Source organism: Globicephala melas, chromosome 3, assembly GCF_963455315.2.
Source record: "Globicephala melas chromosome 3, mGloMel1.2, whole genome shotgun sequence".
Taxonomy (NCBI): domain Eukaryota; kingdom Metazoa; phylum Chordata; class Mammalia; order Artiodactyla; family Delphinidae; genus Globicephala; species Globicephala melas.
Genome location: NC_083316.1, coordinates 54,165,294 through 54,178,711, shown reverse-complemented (window position 1 = coordinate 54,178,711; position 13,418 = coordinate 54,165,294). Strand labels below are relative to the sequence as shown.

The 13,418-nt window shown below is 45.8% G+C and overlaps 1 protein-coding gene across 3 annotated transcripts in view; it reads right to left on the bottom strand.

Annotated features, from left to right (window-relative positions):
• The window catches only part of PIK3R1 (phosphoinositide-3-kinase regulatory subunit 1), an 86,916-nt gene extending 82,510 nt beyond the window's left edge, over positions 1 to 4,406 (bottom strand). Inside the window, exon 1 of one of the 3 annotated variants that reach the window (XM_030844667.2) lies at positions 4,199 to 4,406. The gene's annotated coding sequence lies outside the window, so the exon portion shown is untranslated. Of the gene's footprint in view, positions 1 to 3,263; positions 3,724 to 4,198 lie in introns of those variants that run through there. The other 2 variants (XM_030844649.2, XM_030844655.3) reach the window with 2 other exon arrangements.
• Positions 4,407 to 13,418: the final 9,012 nt, after the last annotated feature.

The window sequence follows — 13,418 nt, the reverse complement described above, 5'->3', positions numbered from 1 at the left end:
GAGCTTGCTTAACACCAACACAGTGCTTCTTAGGGGCCAGGCACGCTTCTTCCGGTTTTGCATATGTCAACTCATTTAATTACAACCATCGTGGGTATGATTACCATCTCCATTTTACAGATGGGAAAATAAGCACAGAGAAGTAAAATAATTTGCTTTAAGTCACATGGCTAGTAAACCACAGCTCTAGTAGTAGTATTGTTACTACTGTCATTACTATTAATATTGATTGCCACTTCCTACCACTTATACAATTCATTTTAAAACCAGAACATTTGCCAAGAATTTTCTTTGGCCCTGCCTCTAAATGCTGCAGAGTCTACTGAAAGAATCCTCAAGCTAGCCAAAATCAACCTCTCCACTGTTGCTTTAACTTCTTTTCAGAGTAAATAGATAGACAGATAAGGGCTGCTTGTGGACTTTGCCCATCTAGTCCTGAGGCAGAGGGTGGCTCTATAGAGGTCAGGGCAGAGGAGACCTGGGAGGAGCCAGGGCTGTGTGAGAGGGTGGTATGAGGCAGGGGGTGGAGTTAGGGGACAACACTCCTCTCCAGCAGGGTTTGGTGGCTGCTCCCTAGCTGCCCTCAAAGAGGAAAGGTGACAGCACTCATGCGGTTCTCCAGGGACTGAAGGCAGCAGCGTCCTCCTGTTACAGCCCTAGATCCTGGGGCTGAGCGCCGGGGCTAGACCACTGGGGGTCCAGCCAAAAAGGAGAGGGGCAAAGCACTCCAGCCCGGCCCAGGCACCTTGCTTTCTTCACTCTCTCCACCCACTGCTGGAGTCTCCTCACTTTTGCTAGACTCCTGTGATCGCAGTACTCTCTGGGTGATCGTTAACATGAAAACTATTTTGATTACAGGTGCCTGGGGGTACCTATTGGATTCACTTTAAGGAAAACAATGTTGGGAGGATACAATCTCCAAAGATGTTTTTATAGTAGTTTTTTTTTTTAAAGCAAAAGGTACACTACACTCATTCTATCCTTTCAAATAAATAAAACAGACAAAACCCCTAATATCACCCAAACAGACAAGTTTAGGAGTAATTACATAGTCTATTTTCAGCTGCTTTGGCATAACGTACGTGAAATGGCCTTTAATTGCCACTCTCTTAAGCAAGTAATTCCAATAAGAGGGTTGGCAGAACCATGGCAGGTAATCACATTAGGGTGTAGGTGGAGGAGACGGGGGGGAAAAAACAATAAATAGGATGAATATTTTTAAAATCAATTACAACATAAGTTTTTTTATTAAAAGCTGTTATATAATTGATATTATGCCTTCTAAGGTAAAAACGAAGTGATAATCTCTTCCTTCCATTGATAAGTAACTTCTTGTTTTCTGAGGGCTTCAGTAAGATGCTCCATTCTCTTGCCTTCACTGGCAATCCCTGTATCCTCCAAAAGACAGAAGAGCTGTGGGGAGCCCACCTAAATGTATAATATACTGAAAAAGGCACTTCCCTTTTTCTTCTGCATTGTGTATACCCCAGTTGTGGGAGAATTAAAAGCAAAACACCAAATGCAAACATGATCTCAGCTTTCTATATTCTAACTGACCATGAAATCATTTTATTTTCAATGTGCTCACTGACCATCTCTTTATTCACTAAAACTCATTTTGCATATGACAAAATGCAAACACAATGAGAGCTGAACTAGAATTGTTTCTGTTTTAATGAGTGTGTGGACAACCTTTCAGAGTGGATGCCTTTTTAGAATACTCCCTTGAACTACCTAAGAAAAAAAAGGAGATTCTGACGAACATATTAGCCTAAGAATTACGGGGCATTCATGGAAAATTTTAATTAAATATATGGGCAACACTCTTAATAACACAAAATTTGAGTAAGTGGAGCAGGCTTGCACTGAAGATACCAAAACCCTTCAAAAACCAGCTTAGACGCACTTAACATTTCCAGCAAATAAATGCGTACTACCATCATCACTGTCAGTAACCAAAATACGTGTCACCTATGACTTATTGTACCACTTCTGTTTCCCAAAACCAACTTAATGTTGTGGGGATTTACTGTTCTTAATGAAGTGAAATTTAAAGAAACAGCTATGGAAAGACAATATAATTAATCAATGAGAAGTGAAATGCTTTTTCACACTGGCTATCAGCATCACAGAGGTGAAAAGACACAGTGATACCGTCATTTTACAAAAACAGATAAAACAGCAGATAGTAGTGTGTACAATGCAAATTATCTGCTATGCAACTGACAAGAACAGGTCCCAAATCAAGATGAAAGTTATAAAGCAAATGCACATCACACTTTGAAAGCCAGTATCAGATATATAAAACTTTCTTCCAACCACAACAATCTACACACTTCTATGGAAAAAGTACAACTCTCTAGTTGCAATTGTCATATAAAAGCTGAAGAGGCCAGCAGTGACATAACCCAACACTTCTGCAAGGCAGGGAGCCTCCTCCACCAGCCTTTCCAGTTTAAGCCTGATTCTGAACCAAACACACCTTCCCAAACTGAAGAGGGATCCCCCCCAAAATCACTCAGGGTATTTTCTTTGTCATGACCAAAACATTCCCAAAGTTTAAGAACTTTTGTTTCTAAGAAGACTATCATCTATGCTTTTTAAAAGCTGTTTATTTCAAGGCAGTGTAATCTATCAAAAAATTATGGCTATGAGGGTGCTTTTTTTCTCTTCCAACGATAAAAGATGTTTGTGGCCTTCTGTGCAGAAGTCATCAAATTCCTGATGATCTGCCCCATTACTGATAGCCTGTCTCAGAAATAAACTTGTCTTCCTACTCTGACCTTTTCTAGCTAATACCTAACCATCTTTAAAGCTGCCAAACGCAAGACAAGATAATGAAATATTAAAAACCAAACAAACAAAAACCATTCCACATAACCCCTGGGTCACTTACTTTGTGAATGTCCCGCCTAACAACTAAAACTCCAGCCCCATCACACTGAAATGACAATCTTATGCTGCATTCAAAACCCGGAACTGCTTTATCCATTCGTACTTCGCACTGACAAAGAGGAAAAGAACTGAAAAAAAAAAAAAAAAAAAGCCCCCCAAACCCCTATCACTTCTAAAGTCACAAAACCCCCAAACAGAGTAACTCATACTCAGATACCAACAGTGCTGCAGCTCCAACCAGGGATTAACGGTGTAAGTGAGACCTTTCTGATCTTAATTGCGCCCAGAGAAGCAGAAGAATTTCCCCAAATCCAGTCCACACACATTCTGCATTCAACATGTAACAGCCATTCCGCTCACACCCTTACATTTCATGATCGAATTCTGGTTACCAAAGTACATTTCTGCTCTGGAGCGGTTGGCCTGAGCTTTCCTGTTCTCTTTGTCTTGTGATCTGCGGGGCAGTTTCTGCCCTTGGGAAGTGAGTGTGAGAACTGTGGATTCCAGACAATTCCCCACGATCTTTCAGCTCGGGTTTGCACGCTCTCTCGCTCTCTCTAGCCGGCTCCATATTGCTGGGCCGGTCCCTCCAGCCTCGCCCCGCGTTACAAAAAACCTGGATTTCCGGGCTGTTCCAAGACCCCATTAAGTCTGCCTCCAACAACCTGCCCAGGCCCGGTCGGCACCACACGCCGAGTTAGGGTCCCAGCGACCGGCCGCCCCGAGGCGCACTTCCCCCACCCCGGAAGAGGAGGGAGGCGAACTTCGGAGGGCGGGGGCTGGGGGCTAGCTCCGGGGACCCCCGCCGCCCCGCTCGCCCCGGGCAGCAACGCGGGTGCAGCCGGAGGGCGCGGGGGAAGGCATAGCTCCTTCCCGCTAACGCAAAGGCAGCGGTCAGGGCGCTCTCCTCTGCTGAAAGGCGCCGGAAAACTGCAGCAAGGCGACAGTGGGGACCCACAGAAGCGTGAGGTGACGGAGGGGTGGCGGAAGCCCGACTTCGCCTGCAACTCCAGGGACGAATGCGCCCGGCGGCACGCACAACCCGCTCGGAAGAGGACTAGGGAAACGGGAGCCGCGAGGTGGCCGGGAGCACGCAGGACGCTGGCCGCGAGTAGGGCCCGCGGTTGCACGGCGGGCGGGAGATGCCGGCGGCAGGGAGGACGGCGGCCGGCTCGCTTCCCCCGGCTCGGCTCTGCAGAAGGAGAAGCGGCTGCTGGTGACAGGAAGAGAGCGGCGGTAGCCGCGCGCGCACGCACCGCCTCCCCCTCCCGAGCACACACCCGGACCCGCTGCTGCCGCCTACCTCCCCCGCCGGCCGGCTTCCTTCCTCTGCGGGGCCCAGGCTGCAGCGGCAGCCTCTTGCGCGCACGGCTCCGATGCGCCCCTGACCAGGCTCCGACCCGCCAGCCGTTCCCGACCCAAGCTCGCCGTCTCCCGACCCGCTCCCCGCCGCCCCGGCCGCGGCCGCCGCTTCCTCCAACTCCGCTCCAGCTGCTCGCGACTCCTTTCCGTGCGCCGGCAGCTCCAGCGCCCGGCGGCCGGCCCCGCCTCCGGCCCCGCCCCTCCCGCCCCGCCCCCGAGCCCGCGCCAACCGGCGCCCGCGTCTCCGCCCCTCTCCGCTGGCCCCGCGCCCTCCGCCGCCGCCGTTCACTTTGCGGGCCCCCGAGCCCGGCGGCCAGCCGGGTGGAGCTCCGGCCCTGCGAACCTTTCCTGCTGCCGGGCTCGCCTTCCGCCCCCAGCCGCGGGGATGCCCTGGGCTGCCGGGCCGAGCGCTCTGGCTTTGCGCCCTCCGGGCCGGCCAGGCTGCTGCCTGCCTGCGGCCGAGCCGGCTGCCGGGCGTCTTCGAGACCAGAGGCGGCGGGTCTGGGGAAGATCGAGGACAAATTCAGACTTAGAAGCTGCGTCTCTAAACTCAGTGTCTTGAAACAAACCCCAGCCTCTTTCGAGCCCCCAGCGCCCCAGCAGAGTGGCCGGGACGGGGAGGACTCGGATTCCAGGCTCGCCAAAGCCGGGAGGCCCTGCAATTCATGGCCTCGCCAGCGCGGCCGCGGGAGTGGGCGGAAAATCCTCGCCACCCCGCGTAGCGCCTGGGGGTGAAGGAGGGGTGAAAGGGTGAAGCGGAGGGACGAGCGCCCGCAGCCTGCCTAGAACTCCAGGAGCCTGGCTGGCACTGCCGCCACCGGGAGCCGGCCCGGCCCGCCAGCAGGGCAGAGTTTTATGAGGAGGGCGCACGCTGGCTGATCCCTCGCAGTCCTGAGATGACAGAGCAAATGTAGGTCGCTCAGGCAGACCGTGGCCCCTTGGTTGCTCATGGGGTCGGTGGAGGAAACTCATGTGACTTGTACGGTTCCTTAAATTTGTTAATTTTCAAATGCACACTCTTCAGCTAGTCGTCATTATTTTAGTTGCTCAAGAAAAATCTGACGTTGATTCGAACCTTCCTCTGACAGTAGGATGGGATGCCAGCACCCTCTGTTCCTCTTTCGCCCGTGAAAACATGTTGAGTCCGCTTTTTAATAAGCTCTTCCCAGATTCCTCTTTTGCGGTTTTGAGACCTGCACCCGCCCAGCCTACTTGCCCTAGAGCCCTTTTCCCAATTTCCTTGCAAGAATATTACTTTTTTTTTTTTTTTTTTAAACCAAGCACTTAGACTTTTGTCAAACTTTGAATTTGGTGCTTTATTCCTCTGGGCGTTGGAAGTAAAGAATATCCTGAAATTTATTGACTGTCCTAAGGAAATATAATCATTCTTAAAGGTGACTCACATTCTAACGGACAAGTTAGTTCTACTTTAGGGTCTTCAGGCCCTTGCATTTTTGTTATTACAGCATACTTCTTGAAGTGGAGATACAAAAGCAGACAGATACTTGTCTTGTTTAAGAATCCACTTCATCTAAAAGTAAATATGAAGTTTACTAAGCTACATGGTTCCCACCCATCCTGTGAAATGAAGGACCTCATATATTGTTTGCCTGAGCTTTATAAATGAAATGAGGTGTCTCACCCTGTGAGAGAGTTACTTTGATCCGGTCCAATAAGCTGAGATGTAACTGCTGTGACGTTTGCTGTATTTCCTTTAGGCTTGCGTCTGAAGAAACCTCACCAGCTGTCTCCTTTTATACACGATGAATTCCTGGAAAGACATTTATATACTGCTATAATGGGGTTCTATTCCCCCCAAACCTAAAAATAGCATGAAATCCTTAATCAAGCTTCCTTTTCTAGATAGACTTCAACAACTTATTTCCAGTATATGTTGTTTTTTTCTTTAATGTTTTTCTGTCATATTTGAACACATAGTGTAAGTCCAAAGAGTGTTCCATGATAGGACAGTATGGCTCTCTTTCCATAATTGAATAAGTTTAGTCTTTGTTTCATCTTTATTAAATTGATACCTCCCCGCCATATCACTAATATTCAAATTTTTATTTATTTTTATTTTCTATTAATTTCTATGAAATAATTAAAGCAAAAGTCACCAAAACAGCAGTATTCAAAATTTTAAAAAATAACCTTTTCCTTTAATCAAATCTTATCTGGACTCCAAAAACGTAACTGTTATGAGAAGCCATGTGGTGAGACCAAGGGCGCCTCTAAGTCTTTGGACCAGCCATGGCATTACCTCTTGGGAATTTGCTGGAAATGCAAATTCTCTCCTCAGTGAATCAGACATACTGGGGACGGAGCCTATGGGTCTGTTTTAATACACCTTCCAAGTGGCACGCTAGGGTTTGAGAACCATTGCTCCAGGCCTAAGGCATCTGGGAACACAAACTGAAACCACTGCAATAAAATGCTCAAATAAACGCACAAACACTACCATGCAATCAGTAACGGCGGAACTGGTGGATGAGAGCGGTCCCACCATCAAAGAGCTCAAAATGTCAAAGGAGGTACAGTTTGCCAGAGGGAGAGAGGGCTGTCATGCATCATTGGTGACAGCAAAGGTGGTTTGGAAGGCAGACCTATGGGAGTTAAGGACCCCTAACACCAAAAGGTTTTCAGTGGCCACAGCAAGCTGAGATGTACCCTCCCAAAGAGGACCAGTAGTACATTCTCATTTGCCACCATCACTCCAGCTACTTCAATAATGTGAGTGCTAGAATAAGCTTCCATTAGACTTGAAACCCAAGTCTGTAGTTTAGGGTTCAAAATCAAAATAAAACAAAGGGCTTTCCGGGTGGCGCAGTGGTTTAGAGTCCGCCTGCCGATGCAGGGGACACCGGTTCGTGCCCCGGTCCGGGAAGATCCCGCATGCCACGGAGCGGCTGGGCCCGTGTGCCATGGCAGCTGAGACTGCGTGTCCGGAGCCTGTGCTCCGCAACGGGAGAGGCCACAACAGTGAGAGGCCCGCGTACCGCAAACAAAACAAAACAAAACAACAAAGACAAATGCCTTCGAGCCTTACTTCTCATAGACCAGCAGCACTGACACCATCTAGGAGCTTGCTAGATATGCAGAATCCCAGACATGCATGCTGAATCACAATCTGCAGTTTAATAAGGTCCCCAGGTGATTCATATGCAAGCTAAACTTCGAGATGCTCTTACACAGGGGTCCTCAATTTTGGAATTGCCTGGGGAGCTTATAAAAAATCCCAGTGCCTGGATTACACAACAGATGGATTATATCAAAATCTTTGGGGGTTGCAACACAGGCATCAGTAGCTTTTAAAGTTCCTCACATGATTCCTGACAGTTTGAAGCCAGGTTCAAGAACCACCATCTTGAAGAATCCAGGTAGGAAAGGTACCATCAGGAAAGCCAGCCGGGGAGAGACTGGAGCCCAAATGGCTGGTCTTAAAGGGAGCAGCTGGTACTAGAGTTTAGCTGACTGTGGCCACGCAGGAATGTGAGCCCAGATTTGCCAGGCCTCCCAATTCTCAGAGAGAAGCTGGAAATCCAAATTTTTACTGGGCAGTTTCCCAATTATTAAATGATGGCAATTCACTCAACAGTTTTTGAAACCTGGGTTAGGCCACATAAGCGTTATGACAACCAGTAGTTTATAGTTTTAGGACGCTGTACATCATAAAATTAAGTGGGCCAAAAAAAAAAAAAAAAAAAAGGAAGCACACCCAAGAAGAGAACGGGCTTGTTGGAAGGTCAAACTGTTGATCTCAAGGATCATGTATTTTGAGTCTTCTGTTCTCTACAACACCAAACATTGCAGGCCTTCAATGGCTGAGAACTGGTAATGGGTGAGATACCAGTGCTAGCAGCCCTGGGGCAAAACACTCTGGAATTTTGTCCAGTATTTTTATTTTCCCTATCTCCTGCCCTGATAACTGAAATGGGAGAAAAATCAATCTTTGTATTACTTAGCTGAAAATTTTCCCCTCTTTGTGAGCTAACCAGGTTAAACACATATTAAGAGAAGCATGAAAAAAAATTATTGGCTGGAATAGTGCTTCCTAGCAGAGGGAGAATTCAGAAGGCCAACAGTTTTAGAATTCTCATTCTGTTATTTCTGAGCTTGTACCTGCTGTTAACCACGTTGAGGTATTAGAAGGAGAGGCAACTTCCTGACTGTACCCCCAAAGAACACCTAAGATCATAATCACCTGTACTCAGAGTTCCCTGGTCATAATCTGTGGTCTGGGCATTCTTGTCTCTTTCAGCTCTTCAGTCCTCTATACTTTGGGAATAAAACTAAATAAATCAACCAGCAAGCAATGGAAGTCAATGAACCACCTTAGTGATAGTTTCAGTTAATTCTACTCTGTATCTGCTCTCAAAATCCCCTGTAATAAGAAGCTGGATTAAAAAAAAAATTACAACACAGTAATCTCAGTTGATAAAATATGAGACACACAAACAAAATTTTGTGTAGTTATTTTCTTGAATGCCAGGGCCACCTTTATTTTTGTATAACTCCGGCAAATAATAGACTTCCTGGTACACAGTGGGCACTCAGTAAAGGAGAATGGTCTGGAGGTTTAAAGGAAACTCAACATGAAATTCTTATATGTGCAACTGTTAAAGGAATAGAATGCAAGTGTTGTTCAGATAGAACCTCTGAGGGCCTAAGTCAGAGCCAGACTTGAGGATGGAGCAACAGGGTCACAAATGCTGCCAGTCTACGAGTGCTGCTAAAACATCACCAGGCTGGGAGCAACTGGAAAGCTATGTGCAAGGAAAAATGAACCTTGATCCTGGTATCCTACCATATAAAAAATTTGACTGGAAATGGATCGTAGACCTACATTTAAAAGCTGAAACTATAAAACTTCTAAAAGAGAATATAGGTTTAGAAAAGATTTCTTAGATATTAGGACACAAAAAGCATGAACTATAAAAGGAAGAAAACCAGTAAATTGAATTTCATCAAAATCAGAAATGTTTGCTCCTCAAAAGCCACTGTTATGAAAATAAAAAGCCACATCTTAGAGAGAATATTTGCAAAATATATATCCAACAAAGGACTTGTATTTAGAATACGTCAGGAACCCTCACAACACAATATTTTCTTAAAAAGCAAAAACAGTTTTTAAAAATAGACAAAAGATTTGAACACTTTACCCAAGAAAATAAACGGATGGCAAATAAGCTCATGTATAGAAGAAGCTCAACGACTTTAGTTATTAGGGAAATGCAAATTAAAACCGCAATAAGAAGGAATTCAAATAGATACTTGTATGCAATGTTCAGAACAGCATTGTTCACAATAGCCAAAAGGAGGAAACTACACAAGTATTCATGAACAGATGAATGGATGAACAAAATGTGGTACCGACATGCAATGGAATATTATTTGGCCTTAAAAAGGAATGGAGTTCTGACACATGGAGTTCTAACCTCAGAAACATCCAGAGTACATGGTGGTGGGGAGGCTTGAGGGATGTTTCATCCTGGCTTTGGAAAACCTTACTGAAGTGTCCCAGGCACCCGCTGGAATGTGCCCCTCCCTAGTGAGCACAGTGTTCACAAGTCCCACATCACAAACGTTGCGCCTGGTTCTGTTTCACTCTTACTCTCTGACTCCCCTTTGTGTAGGCTCCGTGAAGCTTCCTCATTTTGATTAAAAATCTTTTACAAAGCTTATAGTATACGCTTAGTTAGCTCTCAGCTTCCTGAGCTAACATCATATTCCAGTCCTTCCAGTTTTAGAGGCTAAAATTTAATCACCTCATTTAGACTTGGGTGATGCAAGATTTTCTCCATCACCATCGACAGACTCTCCCTCTCAGACTGGTTTATCACATGTTCATTGTTAATGTGGATTTCTCTTTCAGAGGGTCACCTTTTCCCAGAGTTCTGGAGCCACCTTTCTCCAACAAAATCAACCCACTTAGATCCATAAGCATGTATCTGTTAAGCTAAGGAAGCAATTCTGAAACATTCGACTACTTTTTTTAAAATTTAAAATGGGCTCGCATTGAAAAAATGACAAAAAGTGTAAATATGACGAAAAGCAAGCTGATACATTATATTTCTTGGTGATTCAACTAATTGGAAATTTCGCCCGTAGTTGATTATATTCTACACCCCAGCTTTGAGCACTGACACAAATTGTTAGGGTGCTGTTACAGCTGTCTGGGTAAAAGGATTGGCTTAAATATGCTCATGTTGGCACTGCCAACATAAAAATTAAGGGCAAAGTCACACCGATAGATAATGAGCCCTTTATCAAGGAAACTGTGTTGGACAATCTCACTGCTCAGAAAGAATTTTTCAAAAGAAACCCCAGCCTTTGTTCCCTCCACTGGAGGGGATCCAGAACTGTCAGTGTTTCTGACAGAACTGAGCCCCGAGTATTCAGACAGCCTCGCAGAATAAAGGAAACCCATTACCATCAACCTCTCCAGACTAGCCCCTACCACACTGCCTTTTCTCTGGGTCTTGCCAAGCTGTGTATGCAAAGAAAACGCTTTAGATCAGGTAAGGTTATCTTCTGACAGTACCAATTTTCTAAGATTCTTAGAATCTTTTGTTGGGTGACTGTATCACAATGTTAACAAGGATTTCCTTTCTTCAGTTATGAACAAAATGCATTGTGAAGGAATGACTACTCCTCGCTTACGATATTTTGTAGGGCATGAGTTTCTTTAACCATGAATATGTCTGAAAAATACATCTTAGGTTTTCTGTTGTGAGAAGGGAGCCGTGCTTATGATGATGGCTTTTGTATCAGATTTTAATGCTTCAAGAGGACTTGAACATGAATTCTTTTATCTGATGCATCATCCCTGGGTCATAGGCAGAGCCTGCATCCTGATTTCCATTTTACAGATGAAGCAACAGACTCGGGAAGACTATGTGATTTGACCCGGGTTTCATAGACTGAGAGCAGTGGAATAACATCTCTGCTGGGGCTTTCCGACTCTAGGACTGCAGCATGTGCTGCCTCATTGTTCAGTGACACCTCCCTTCCGGTTGATGCGCTCCTTACCCTGAATCCGTGATCAGCCACTTCTAGGCAACTTTCCGTCTAACTATTGCAATTATCAGCTAATCTAGCATCACTACCAATCCAGGAGAAACTGCGAAAGGGCCCAAAAGGATCTAGGCTGATCAACAGAGAACTTCAGACCTGTGAGACCACCTCCTCTCCCCACTTGGGTAACCCTAAATCACAGAGTTGGCAAGGGCCTGCCTCATCTAGCTTAACTCTCTCTTTTTCAGAGAAGGAAATGGAGTCTCAGAGAAGTTAGATAACTGTCTCTATGACACAGAGTTAGGTGATGCTCTAAGTCACACAGCCAGTTAGTGACAGAATCATGAAAAGAACCTATGTCTCCTAACTCTGGCCGTAGGCCTCACTGGGCTAGCCCGTGGCATCACAGTACGATTCTGGTTTAGCTAGTGCCCGGTGAGCCCTTGCCAAACATAACAGGTACTGCTGACTTATGGAAGACAAGATTCATGACGTGTATACATGATTATGGGTCTGTCAACAACGGCCTTGTAAAAGATTAATAATCTTGTACGTAACTTGGGCACTGTGCCGCATGAAAAACGGGAGGAACCATGCAGGCTGATGATGCGCTCTAAGGACAAAACCTCTTTACACCTGAAATGCTATAAAAGACTCTTAACACCCAGTTCCATGGCAAAGAGATGGCAATTCCTGCTATTTCCTCAGTCACTGAATTCGAGGGGAAAAAAGAATATGTACCTGTTTCCCAAACCATTTACCTGGCCATGAATATCGGCACACAACCCCGCCCTACCACCACCAACACCACCTCCTTTCTGCAAGCCATGTGGGACCGCATTAAAAGCATGCCCTGATAGTCCCCTCACGTGGGGAACGTTCCCTCACCAATCCCTGTGTGATACTAAAAACCTAGTATTCTACCCATCATGAGGCTCAGTACTTTGACAGAGGTGGCTTTGCCAAGCTTTTCCTTATTCATCCTTTCTTGGAAGGGGGTTCAGAAACTTCTTGCCTTACCAAGAGCTACCCCGCAGGAGGCTACAAGACCATTTGTTTTAGAGTCAAAGTAGCATCCGACAAAGGAGCAAAAGAGCCATTAGTTTGAGGCAGGCCAAGTTCCTATGCTTTTGCTCTAGTAAAAGAAGCTTTGGAGAGACTGATGACTGTTCACCAGTAGAAAGTTCAGAAGACAGAAGTTTCTCTACGGGGACAGGTCCTCACCCGGCAGGCGAGTGCCTCTTGCCTTAGTACCATCTCCCTGCAGAAAAAGTTGTTGTGCCGTACTCGTGAACAGAAAAAAAGCGTGCAGAAACACAACATGAAGTTGAAAAGAGGGAGAAGAATGATAGTTAACCACACTAATTACATAATCAAGCACTGGTCCAAGTGCTGCACATATATGAATTCATTTAGTCTCCATAGTGCCATTCCTCCCACTTTACAGATAAGGAAACTGGCACCAAAAGGCTAGGTAGCTGGTAGAGCTGAGCTTTGAACTGAAGCAACCTGGTCCCAGACAGCATCTCCTAAACCAGGGGCTTACAAACTCTATCTTAGACGCCAACTCCAGCCCATTACCTATTTTCATAAATAACTCCCATTATCTGTGTGGCTTTCACACTTGCTTGGCAGAGTTAGTAGTTGCAACAGGGACAGCATGGCCCACAGAGCCTAAAATACTTACTGGCTCTTTACAGAAAGAGTTTGCTGACCCTTGCTCTGAACTATACTGGGGAAGGAGCGAGACCGTCCCTCTCTCACCTTTTAGAAGTACAAACACATCTGAAGGCTGTGGTTATGTATACTAACAATTTAATATCTGGGAGATAGTTTAGCATCTATCAAATTCTTTCTCGTTTGTCTTCAAGGAGAGGGAACTGAGGTCTGGGGACATGAGAAAAATGATCCCTAGATGACACTGATAACAGCAGATGCAGGTCCAGAACACAAATCCCCAACCCACTGTCCTGCTGTGTTTGAGACAGCCCCTCAATTTTCAGTTAGCACCTTAGCAGGAATTAGTTGAAGATGAGTTGAGAAGAAGACTGGAACAAATCAGAGGGACCATCCAGCAGATGCAGAAGGAAGTTAAAGGTAAGTACAGAGAGGCCAACAGGGAGAAAACCCAGTCTGTGCAGATAAAG